Source organism: Thunnus albacares, chromosome 3 (assembly GCF_914725855.1).
Source record: "Thunnus albacares chromosome 3, fThuAlb1.1, whole genome shotgun sequence".
NCBI lineage: Eukaryota > Metazoa > Chordata > Actinopteri > Scombriformes > Scombridae > Thunnus > Thunnus albacares.
The window spans coordinates 15,543,417-15,556,328 of record NC_058108.1 but is presented as its reverse complement, the minus strand read 5'-3'; the positions used below and the strand labels follow the sequence as shown (position 1 = coordinate 15,556,328).

Here is a 12,912-nt window from a genome sequence, read left to right as displayed (position 1 = left end):
CTAGTAATGAGAGGGAGAAAGGGTTTGTTATACCACATACTCCAGTTAACAGTTATAGGTGCTGTATTTTAGATGTTTTTTTCCACTGCCTCTACAACTATAAAGGGACAGTCAATCAACACCATTAGGACAATAAAAAGGCTGACATGTGATGACAATATTTTTTTTTCCTACATCTTACACTGTTCAACATTGAGCTGCTGCTGCACAACTGCTTACTTATCTACAGTACAGTAAGAGTGCATGTTCACTTTCATTAACACAATACAAAGTGAGACTTGCATCTTAACCAAACCCCGACAATCACCGGTATCTGATAACAATTCTATGGGAAACACCACTTCCTGAGACAACTCTTGTTAACGGTGTCTGCTTACAACCAAAAGATTGGAAGAAAAATGTTTTAGGGCGTTTCCATCATAGAAACTTTCACAGGGGACCAAGAAACTTTTCAGGAACTTAGGAACTAGGGATGAAATTTAGTTCCTGTAGGAAAGTTCCAGTTGTAAAAACAGGTCCCTGCTCCAAGGGTAGAACCAAGCGGCAACCTCTGGGGCTGAAAAATGAAGCAAATGCGGAAGTGCCAAAAACTGCAGTTCCTCGAATGGCCACTTGAGGCTGGCTCCAAAAGTGAGTCAATCCCCATAGAACCCCATGTTAAAATGCCCAACTTTACAGCAGAAATAAACATGTTCACAGCCTGGTACAAAAAACGTTTTTGGTCACTATAGCTAATTTCCCCTTTGATGACAAATGTACGGGGGTTGAATTTTTTTATAACTCACCTGATTAAATTTTATTAAGCTGTAAAGTTGTGCATAATGAAGGACATGGCTGCTTTGAGTGACAGGTCCGCCAGCCGCTAGGTGGCTTATTTCAGCCATTTGGCCCGCCTCTTTGCCCATTTTGGATTGGCCAGGAGTTAGGCAGAGTCACGCACTGCCAAGATGGCAACGGCCGGAGCAGCAAAACTGCTCTTCAGAAACCAATGGGTGATGTCACAGTGGCTGCATCCATATTTTTATACAGTCTATGGGTAGAACTCTCCAATGGTTCAAGAACTATCAGGGTGGACTTTACATGGCTGAATATGGAGGGTTTTAAGGGCTAAAACTAAATGAATAGATACATAAATAATTATATAATAAAATGCTTAAACGCACAATATGTAATTTTAGCCGTTGGGGTCTCTCAATCAAAACAATAGCAAAAGATGGAGTGTGATGATGGTGTGAAGTAGCGTGGGATCATGGGAATTGTTGTCTTCATTGTTAAACAACCGGCTTCTCCGGGATATGATTACTCCAGTGTTCATCGTTCAGGGTGTTTTTACCGGGAGCCGAATTATCCACAGAGGTCTCCTCCTCTCCAAAACAAATGGACCCGGAGATTACAGGTAAAAACACTGAATAAAGCTGTTTCCCCTAAAAAAAAAAAAAAAAAATCAGTGTTTCTCCAACGTTGTTCGTCGATGTTGTTAATGTAAGTACACAACTCAACAAAATATATAACATAGGTCTAGTTGTTTTTAGACATTTTAATGCGGAATAATTACATATTATGGCTTTAAATAAATGAATAAATAATTATATAATATAATGCTTAATAAATATAATTGTATGATAAAATGCTTAAATAAATGAATAAATAATCACATTGAATGCTTAGTTGTCACCATAAATTAATAAATCACAAATTAAATGAGACATTAAATATATAAATTTTAAATTTATTTGTGTACTTATTTATTTAGTTATACACACACATTTGTATATTCATTTATTTATTTACATATTTGTCCATTTATCCACATATTTCCACTTATTTACATATACTTTTATTTATCCATAGTGTAATTTGCTGCAGCCAAATAAATAAATCTGTCAACTTCATCCAAAAGTCAGGGGACAAACTATAACTGGTGGTTGAACTTGAATCTACTGCTTTTGCCTTATCCAGGATGGCAGCACCCAGTGTGGATCTTAATGAAATCTTGTGTGCTACAATGGTAGATATGTTGGCTGTAGCTGAACAGATGGAGGCAAATGTCAATTCCTATGCTTGAGATCAGACTGATGGCTTGACTGAATGAATTGGAATGATATCGGCCCTGACTGACATAGAAATTAATGAAGCTGTATTAACGATCCTCACAGAGATATTACAGCAACTGAGGCTGCAGGGTGATATGATGGAGGGCTGCAACAATGCTAGTCGACCTGGACGGTGTTATTATGGCTCCCGCTGCTTTTCTTGGCAAGACACGCCCTGCGTACCATTCAAGCGCTAGGATTGGCCAGGCGTCCATGCTTGCATCGGTAGCCTGCTGTTTCCTAACTGTATGTTCAGTGGGTGTCTGATGTTGAGTAATGGGAAATGCTAATTCCAAAGGACTATGAGTGAACAGTTTGAGTCAAGCATAGAGGCTGTGTTGTGCGTAGCCTGAAAAATAGCGATACGGGGCACTGAATTTGATGAATTTACTGTTTATCAGACCACAAATGAGACAAGAATTACAACACACCTACTCTCTCTCTCTCACTCGCTCGCTCAATCTCTTTTCTCGTGACTGCTGCTGCATCTAGGAGCTGTACCCGCCACATGCCAGCCACAGCGCACCGCAGGACGGATAGAGATGTTGCCAAGGTCCACTGTTTGAAATGCAGTTTTGGGAAGTTTTGGAGGTTTGCACCTTCCACCAGCACTAGCAACTCTCGCCTCAGCTCCCAGCACCAACATCACACTGGGCTGGCCTTTAGATTCTTTTTTATTTTTGGACGGTGCAAACTTCCAAATCGTCCGGAAACTGCATTTCAACAGCGGTCCTCATCAACATGTCTATCCGTACTGCGGTGTGTTGTGGCCGGCGTGCGGCACAACAGCTCCTCAGTGCAGTAGCAGCAGTCCCAGGAAAAGAGATCTGAAGGAAGAAAGAAAAATTCAGTGCCCCATATCGCTATTTTACAAGCTATCCATAATAAAGCCTCTATATTTGATTCAAACTGTTAACTCATAGTCCTTCATAATTAACATTTCCCATTACTCAGCACCAGACACCCACTGAACATACAGTTAGGAAATAGCAGGCTAGCGACACAAGCATGGACGTCTGACCAATCCTAGAGCTTGAATGCTATAGAGGGTGTGTCATGCCAAGAAAAACAGTGGGAGCCATAATAACGCCCATCTGCTGGATTGTAATAGCTTAACAGTGTGAAAACTCAAACCTCGATCAAAGAGAGCTCAATTGACTGGTTGAGCCTGCTGGGTCTGTAGCACTGTTCATTCACCAATCAGAGGCTTTAACCAAACGCCTGACTTTTGATGGATAAAGTTGACACATTTATTGATTTTTCTGTAGTAAGTTACACTATGGATGAATAAAAGTATATGTAAAGAAATAAATAAAAGTATAAATAGATGAATAAATGTGAATTAATGAATAAGTAAATAAATAAATTGATACACAAATGTGTAAATATATCTAAATGAATTAATAAATAAAGAAATACGCAAATAAATTTAACATTTATATATTTAATGTCTCATTTCATTTGTGGCTTATTTATGGTGACAATTAAGCATTAAATTGCATAATTATTTATTTACTCATTTATTTAAGCATTTAATTATATAATTATTTATGTATTTGTATATTTGGTTTTGAACCTTTTAAACCCTCCATAGCTGAATGTTGCTGATTGGTGAACACAAACGCCGAGGCAATAACAACTTGTGTACCACTTCATTCACTAAAAAGGAAGTCCTGCTATCAATGTTAGGACGAGGGACGATAGAACAAAATGAATGAATGAGAGAAACAAAACTTTATTTGCTGAGTGTTTCACGGTAGTCATGTTCTAAAGTAGAAACGAACAGCCATCAAACACTCACTCAGCAGACCGTCTACTATGGAGAGGAGTTCCAGTCTCCTTTTCCACCTCTTTATGTCTCCTTTTCATTCATTCATTACATCCAATCAAACATCAGAGCCACACAACAGTTAATACAAAGACTATGACTCTATGTTGTTGTTGTTTCCTTAACTGAAAATTGCTTTTAGTTCCTTGTTTCATAGTTCCTGGAAGTAGTCAAATCACGCTGCTGAGTCTTTCATAAGGAATACATTTGTTTGCCGTTCTTACTGGCGGTAGAGTACTTACTGCTGTACAGTCGGCCAATGCTGAACCAGGAAGATGGTCTATAAAGTTTGACAAATGTGTACAACAGACAGTTTAGGTAATGATATGTAGGCTTAATAGTAATAATTTTACTGTTTGCTATTATTTTCTCTTCCAGATATAAATATATATAATTGATGAGTCTTGCCCTCTTCTGTTTGCAGTGAATGCTTTGGACACCCAACCTGTTTGGTGTCCGTTTGGTTTGGTTTGTTTAGGCTGGTGTGAAAGCTGCCACAACAGCCCTGGTGTTAACCAAACAACAGACTTGTCCATGTAGCAATCATGGATGTATTAAGAAGAACTGGATACCACGTCCTACGAAAGTTACTCACTGGGCACATACACTGAGAAAGCCTCTGTGGGCTTCCACATTTTTGAACCCATAGCAGCATGTTCAGTAGTCCTTCTCCAGCCCAGCAAGTTGAGAGCATGCAGGTCTGAAAAGTGCTGGAACGCTGGAAGAGTCATTTCAGGGGGGGTTTGTGACGCTTAGAAAATGTTATTCACCATTTTACAGTCAATGTAGGATGACAGCAATGGCAAAAGGGTAAAAGTATTATTTATTTCCTTGATCTGGACCACAAGAACAGAACTACGGCTGTGAAAGCACTATGAAGTTGCTTGTCAGTATCCTATCGGTCCTCTTTCTGAATTGCTTATTTTACACCATATTTGCATGAAGCAGTAATGTCAGCATTCTATCAGAGGCGGAGAAGATGTTCACACTGACCAACAGATTGACAGCATCCTGCTATACACCACAAGAGCCACAGACTCTCAACAACAACCCACATTAGCTTCCCTGCTAAAGTTTCCTTCTTATCCAACTTAAAAACATGATCACACATCTTGTCCTGCACCTTAGCTTGTTGAACGAGCCACCAAACAAACATTCACGGGGGAATAAGCGCACTGCTAACATCAGTTTGCTGCTAAATAGCTAATTAAACAGCATGTAAACGTACCTGCAAATGTCACTTTAGTCCAGTTAGATGCTGGTGTGGTTCTTACTCTTCAAAACTACTGCTAACAACACCCTGTCTGTCCATGATATGTACTGTAGCTACAATGCGAGTTTGTTTACTTTGTACTTCGTCACCTACTTTGCCTTCCGTTGCCCTGCTGGGACTGAGCCTGCCAGCTACTGTCCATCCACTCGCCTCTCCAGCTGAGAGGAAATGGAGCATTTTATTAACAATAAATCTAAAAAAAAAAACAAATTGACATTGTTTTTGACTGCAAAAGGGGATGACTAAATGTGATTTCAGTTGGACTTTAATGCATTACGGTTTTTCTGTGTCTTGTTACTTGTGCAATAAATAAACAAAGAAGAAATAGCTCAGCAGCATCTTTATCAGAGAGAGTTTGCAGAGAAAAGGACAAGCAGAGACACAGTGGTTCAGTTTATGGACTCAAGTCTTCAACCCTTCAATCAATAAGCAGATGAGTGCACCTGTTCAGGCCAGGCATGATGGATGGACCTGTCGTCCTACACTTTATCTATTAGTGCTGCCCCATTCATCAGCATTAATTGCTCTCCCCTTTCTCTTTCTCTCTGTCTCAACTTGTATTGATGTTCTCAGTAATGTTAACCTTTTCAAACACTACAAAGTCAGGGAGAAGAAATAAAGTCTCCTCTGACAGCAGCTCAGGTTAGGTTAAATAACCTAACTCCATAATTCTGGATCCTGTCCGAATAACAAGAGGCAAGTCGTAATACAACAACTCGAATCCCACTCCCGCATCATTCTACACATCAAATCAATTATATAAAGGCAATCTACCCTACAACTGTTTCACATAACAATCCATTTACTGAGCTTGCGGTGTCTGGCTCTCTGAATTGCATTTCATTTTTCAGCTTTGTGCAAACATGTTTCTAATTGGGATAATGTAAATAGTATCCTATCCATTATGTTAGCAAAGAAACATTAATTCTGCCACTACATTCCCCAGAACATGCACAGGGGTGATGAAATTCAATAACAGAATTGCATTGTATCAGTAATTATTGTTATCATTTTGTCACTCAGCACTGCTCTTAAACACATCTTTTTAAACTTGATGTGGTTTACTAATTTTAATGTAGGTCTATTTTAAGCTAAGTGGACACTTGTATCTGTATTATGTATGTATTACACAAATGCTGACAAAAAAATCTTGATCATAACATATGGAAGAGGAAGTGTCTGCAGTCATGTTTTACCCTCATGGCCTTCCAAGTAGTGGCCATTTCAAAGCAAACATTACTGAAAATAAGAATTTCAAAGAAAATCTACAATTTAAATGGTTTTAACAAACACAAGCCCAATGTTCAGGTGTGGAGGTGATTTGTAAAACTTGATAACACACACACACACACACACACACACACACACACCATGTCATGCAAGCTCCCAGGAATACAAGATATCACTTCTTGTTTATTACCCAATATTTGCCTAAGCTTGCCAAACTGCCACAGAGGATGATGTTCTGACATGTCAAGGACAACATTAAGGTTTGTAACTGTCATACAGACATGGTACTGCCAAGCAGTATAACACAAATTAAGTTCTCTCATATATATATATATATATATATATATATATATATATATATATAGCCTACATATGTGTGTGTATGTGTCCTTAGTCCATCATGCAGAATTTCTACCCTCAAATGCTGTAAATGCTAGAAAATAGCCAGACACAATGGCACATCCTTACCTGTAAAGGAGCCGACAGCATTGCCTTCACCTACAAACATAAATACTGGGTGTGTAACGTTATGGCCCGCTGCAGTCACAGCAGCGCTGTAACAGCGGCAGATGGAGCCTCGGTATATGCACCAAAACCGGCAAAACGATGGCTTTTCCCCATATATGCAAACTACCTAATTTCCTGACCACGAGTCTGCAATTTTGGCTTGCAATTTCAATCTAATTTTGCTTCGTGGAAAAAATAACTGGTTTGAACTGAACAGCTAACTGACGTCTCAAATGCAGGCAGAGGATGCTTGATACATACAGCTGAGCCAGGTGACATGCAAACCCTAATTGATTCAGCCAAGCGGCCCCGCAGCGCTTGGTTTGACAGCTCAGCGGACACGATTCAGCCCAGCGAAAATGTGCTATTCTCTTTCAAGCCGGATAAAACGTCACGCCAAACTTATATTGAAAATCTCACAATTTAGTGGGGCGGTTGTGATATTCAAATGTATATGTTTAACACATTATATAAACCCCTTTCGATCGTTGTAGGATCCACTCCTTAAATCGGCGTGCACATATAATAATACAGTGCCCCCTGGGCTTGATTATCGATAAACACAACAGCAGTTTCCAGCCAAATTTAGGTAATAATATTTGACATAACGATCTTCAGCCCACATTAGACAGTGGGTGGGTAATACTGAGGCTGGGGTGGGGACGCATAATGTTAGCTAGTGAGGACGAGGATAACGTTACGGACCTGCGTTATGTTAACGTTTGCTATCTTACATTACAATGCTGACTAAAGGTAGTCCATTTAATGATGATGAAATTAAAGTAGGGTGAAGATGAAAAAAAAACAATACTGAGTCACAGCATTGACACGATATAGGCAATTCTTGCTATAACAAGCTTATTCGCTGCTATTGTGCACCAACAGGAAAAAAGAAAATGTGTGACACATAAACATTTACACCAAAACGAAGACGATTCATGGTTTAGACGACAATTAGTGTGAGTGAGCTCAGTATACTGTATGAGCTTTTTTTTCAATGTAACATTAACATTAGCTAACTTAGCCTTAAAAGCTACTCAGCTCTCCAGTGGTTAACGTTAGCCCTGGCTAACAGCAGGCTAACTGCTCACCTGTGAAGGGTTTTATTACAAAGGCTCTGGCTCCAAACACGGTGAATGGGATGTGCCAGTCTTTGTCCTGTTGTTTCCTCTTGAGATTACAATCAGCAGAGACAACTCGTTGCATACATAATTATCCGTACGAGTCATTCAGCGGTGCCAGGTTATGCTTTGGTGGCTAGCTATCCCAGCTCCAAGCTCATTTCCAGATAAATGTGAGCTAACAGGCAGCTAGCTGTACTCACTGTTAGCTCCGGGTGGAAGCTGCTTGGTTTTGTAACTTCTTTAAAATACCGACGATCTGTCTGCAGGTCGCTCCGCCAACATGGAAGGTTACACAGAAGAAAACCCTGTGAGGAAAATTCCGAAATAATGATGTGTTCTTCTCATATATCCATAACATTAGTGGCCAAGAGACTCCCAGAGGCCGATACATTTGTCAGTACAGTACTACAAAACTCTGATGCCAGGGTCCAACAGCAGACTTGTCGTAATAAAAATAGCGCTGATTGGATGACAAGGGTGTCAATCAAGCTACTAGCGTTTTCTATTGCCTCCCGAGCAATGACCCCTCGTCCCTCACAGTAAACGTCATCATTGCACTAAATCGTGAACATTTATTCCCCAGCACAGCAAAACACAGTCCGTGGCTTGTTGACTGAGTTGCAATGGATAATAAAGCCTTGGTAATATTTTTATTGTCTCTAAGCATGGTTGGCACGTAAGCTGTCTCTGACATGAGGTTTTAATCCTCTCATGTGACACACTGACACAGTAACGTATGTTTTGTGTGTGTGTGTGTGTGTGTGTGTGTGTGTGTGTGTGTGTGTGTGTGTGTGTGCAGGGCGTGTGCATGTTCATTGACATTATGTGGCCACTGATGTTACAGACACTTACAGTACGCATGCACTTGTACACACACACACACACACACACACACACACACACACACACACACACACACACACACACACACACGGGCTACACAAAAGAGAGATTAAAATGACAGCAGGGGCTATGAGGATAAGCCCACACAGCCAAGCTCCTCATCAACACACACACACACACACACACACACACACACACACACACACCAAAATAATAACGAATCTGAAATCCTGCCACCAGGAGATCATACATGGAATTGGATCATGGTTCACTGTGTGTGTGTGTGTGTGTGTGTGTGTGTGTGTGTGTGTTCCAGTTGGCATGTGAGTCCATAAATCCCTTAAACCAAAGGGGCAATCATGGCATTGAAAAAAACAATGGATAATTTTGTGATGACCCATTTCCCATAGGGGGTCGAACAAAGAAAAATGTTTTTCAATATGTGTCCCTCCATATGGCTGTATACTGCTGTGCGTAAATGAAGCTTTAGGTGTAATCACACCTATAGATAGTTGTCTTTGTCTGAACCATGCATGGAAAACATGTATCAAAGAGGTCTAAGAGTTCATGAGGAAACACTTATGTGTGGGCATTAGTGGAGTCATAGGTTACATTATATTCATTTGGCAGATGCTTTCATCCAAAGCTCCTTACAACTGGGAGAAATTTGGGGTGTTGCTCAATGCATGATGGGCAGGAGGACCTGAGGATCAAACCAACCCTACAATTAATGTCCGCCTTACAACCATTCTCCATCACCTGAGCTTCAGTTGCCTCAGATACCAAAAAAAGACAATTAGAAGATTGCGCTCCTGTTTTAACAACTAATTAGCTGCATCATAGCTCCAACACTGGATTACCAACAGGGCAAAGCAGGCAGTGGCCTAGGGACCTCACATCCCGGACTCAAGGCTCCACGTTTACCTTGTTGTAAATAATCTGTGGTAATTTAATGAAATTGTTTTGGTATACTGTATGTACCACTGCAGCACAATCTAAACCAAAACCATATGCCTGTGTTATCATGGCTTATCATTTTCTTAACCTTGAAGGGGCTACAATTTAAAATGTAAGTTTAAAGTTTTGCATTTTTTGTTTCGATTCAGTGTAAAGCAATGTTAAGTGGCTATTAATCTTTGCAGTTGGACTTTCTATTGCAATTTTATGAGTGATGTGAATTTCACTCCATTTTGCTTCCATCTCCCTAAAAAAATAAATGCTGATTTCACATTGACTAAATTTCTATGAGATTAAGGCTAAATTTATATTGATTAAGTCTCTCTGCAGCCCACGACTCATTTTCATTTTCCTGCAGCTTTTGGTTTTGTTTTTATGATTTGAGAAGAATGTGTCACTGTTAGACTGGAACTTTGACTCAAGTGACATCATTCCAGGAATGGGTCCAATTTCATTCAACTTATCACAGATTCATATAATCATATTTGTCATATATTCTTATAGGTCTTATAGGTCATATATTCTTTCAAGTTCATGTCAGAATGTTGCTTCGCATTATGATGAATTGTTCCCAAATACAAGGAAGCTATTCATAAAATTCATATTTCTTTCAGAATAATTTGAAATATGAGAACAGGAACTGACACATAATTTAACACTTTCATTGATTTTTACATTTCTCCACAACAAATCAAAGCAACATAGCAAATCAAGTCACTAAATGTAACACAAAATAAATCTTCATCTTTTGAGAAAAGTTATTTACAGTGAACAATTCTTTACATAATTAAATTTTTAAAGATGATAAATATTTTATTTGTGGTATTTGACTTTATTTGTCAATCTTTTGCTCCCTCGTCATCACTAAAATGAGTGACAATGAATGCTGTGACAATTGATTCTGCTGTGACCAGCAGGCCGTAGCTACCACTGATAAACAATGCAATAATAACATAAATTGGGTGGACAAAATAAAAGGAACCCTTGTGCAATGTGATGCGATCCAATACAATGGACATGCAATAAATACTGTCTTTCTGAAGCATGTGTCAGAATGATTCATGTGGCTAGTGCTACTGTATCGGATTGCATCACTTACTTAGATGAGCAGGTACATGTAACAAAAAACATGTTCAAATAAGGTCTTTCCCTTATTTGTGCACATGCTGCCTTTGTATCAAGACACTTGAACATCAGCAGATTGCACTTTATGGGGGTCCCTCCCAAAGCATGCAGATTATGTCACACACACAAACACATTGCAGCTATTTTACACATCATTTTGTAATCACTGAATAAATCTCATGGATCTTATGAACTATTGTCACATTTTTCTATTAACACTGTACAAGGTCTCTGTTCACAAACAGATTTTACTAGAAGCCATGTTGTGCTCTCAGCCTGCAGGCATTCACAACAAAACAGTTTCAAATCTTTACTCCTCATGGCTCACTTGTCTTTGATAAATTCAAGTACTTCTTGAATTGCCTTTACTGTATTTTATACATTTTCCTAAGTGACTAGATTTTATTCATGATAATTAATTTTCGCTTTTGCTCCAAACAAGTCTGTGCCTGCACAGAATCTCAGAAAACCTTTAGGAGAGGTGAGGAGGAGTAATTGTAGTTGCAGTCATCTGTTGGACTGGAAAATGACATTCTAATGAATCAAAATGAAATTACTTATGGAACCTGCACCCAAATTCTTATCAGCTGGTTACGTTATGTCCATAAGAGTGGGAAAGATCTGTTCTTTAAGTTGCAGGTGGAAGTACCTGTGACATCAACTCCCCCCCCCCCACCCCCCCTCTTTTTTGTCCTCCTAGGAAACACTGGTCTGAACACAGATGTGATTGGCTAGAAATATCTCTATATTGTGATGTCATATTAAGCCATTTCAAGATCAAGTGCAGTAAAGAACCACCAGCAACAAGATGCTAACATTATTACCACACTGACAGAAAAAAGCAGGATGCACAGCGGCAAGCCTAAAAAAGATAAATTAATGTTAAGCTCAGGAGAAAAACCTTTAAAACCTTTAAATTACTTTTAAATAAAGTCAGCTGATTGAGTCACATTTATGGTACAGAATCAAATCCAAATACCACAGAGAGAAAGTTGTTTGCTACATGACTATCAATGTAACAAACTGCTATAGAAGTGTTGTTATGGCACCATAGGTATGTAGACAGTTTCAAATAATTAAGAAAGATTGCATAATGCACCACCCTCAATAAGCATTTTGCTTAATTTTCATCCTTCCTTCATTTGCTTTAAGTACCAAAATTGTCAATTTTATACTTAAACACTGCCAGCACTGTGGATAGTGGCATTTGTGGGTTTGGTAGTGTCAGTGATTCTCCCTAAAACCACAACTTGTTGTCTTTACATTTATGTTTGTATACAGCTTAAACAAACTCACTTTAGAGGTGCTGATAGGTGGATTTTTAGCTACGCTAAAATAAGCTAAAGGCCTCCCAGCTCTACCTTCAAACTAGCACGCAGACATGAGAGTGGTATCAATCCTCTTATTGAAATCTTGGCAAGAAGCAAATTAGCAAATTTCCCAAAATGTCTAACTATTCCTTTAATACACACAGGGGGATTGTTTGTGATTATCCTAACGCATTGCTTGTTGCTTTCATGCTAGTAGCTGCATTCAGCTTGTAGTTGCTAACTTTTACTTATTTACTAGCCAGTATGCCATGTTGCTATGTCAAATATGGAAGCATTAGTATAACAACACAACTTAAATATTACTAAAATTTATCAAACATTGTCATTATTGTCTAATTTTTTTATGATCAAAAATTACATTTCTGTAACTAACAGTAATTAATCTCAAACTGTTAAAAACATATTTAAATTATCTCGCAATGTAAAGATAACAAATAGTACCCATAACTGTAAGCATTACAAGCTTGCAGTTTTGTTGTCCCCTGTGATGGATTACTTAAAGGAACCACATTCAGTAATCTAAAAAGCTATATTACACTTTGAAAAATGGCTGGAAATACTCCAAGTACAGCTACTGTATATGGTTAATAGTAAACAAGAT

At 38.8% G+C, this 12,912-nt stretch overlaps 1 protein-coding gene across 1 annotated transcript in view; it reads right to left on the bottom strand.

Moving 5' to 3' along the window:
- Positions 1-8,482, bottom strand: part of zdhhc5a (zinc finger DHHC-type palmitoyltransferase 5a) — a 28,588-nt gene extending 20,106 nt beyond the window's left edge. Inside the window, 1 exon segment of the mRNA XM_044346665.1 lies at positions 8,023-8,482. The gene's annotated coding sequence lies outside the window, so the exon portion shown is untranslated.
- Between the last annotated feature and the right edge of the window lie 4,430 nt (positions 8,483-12,912).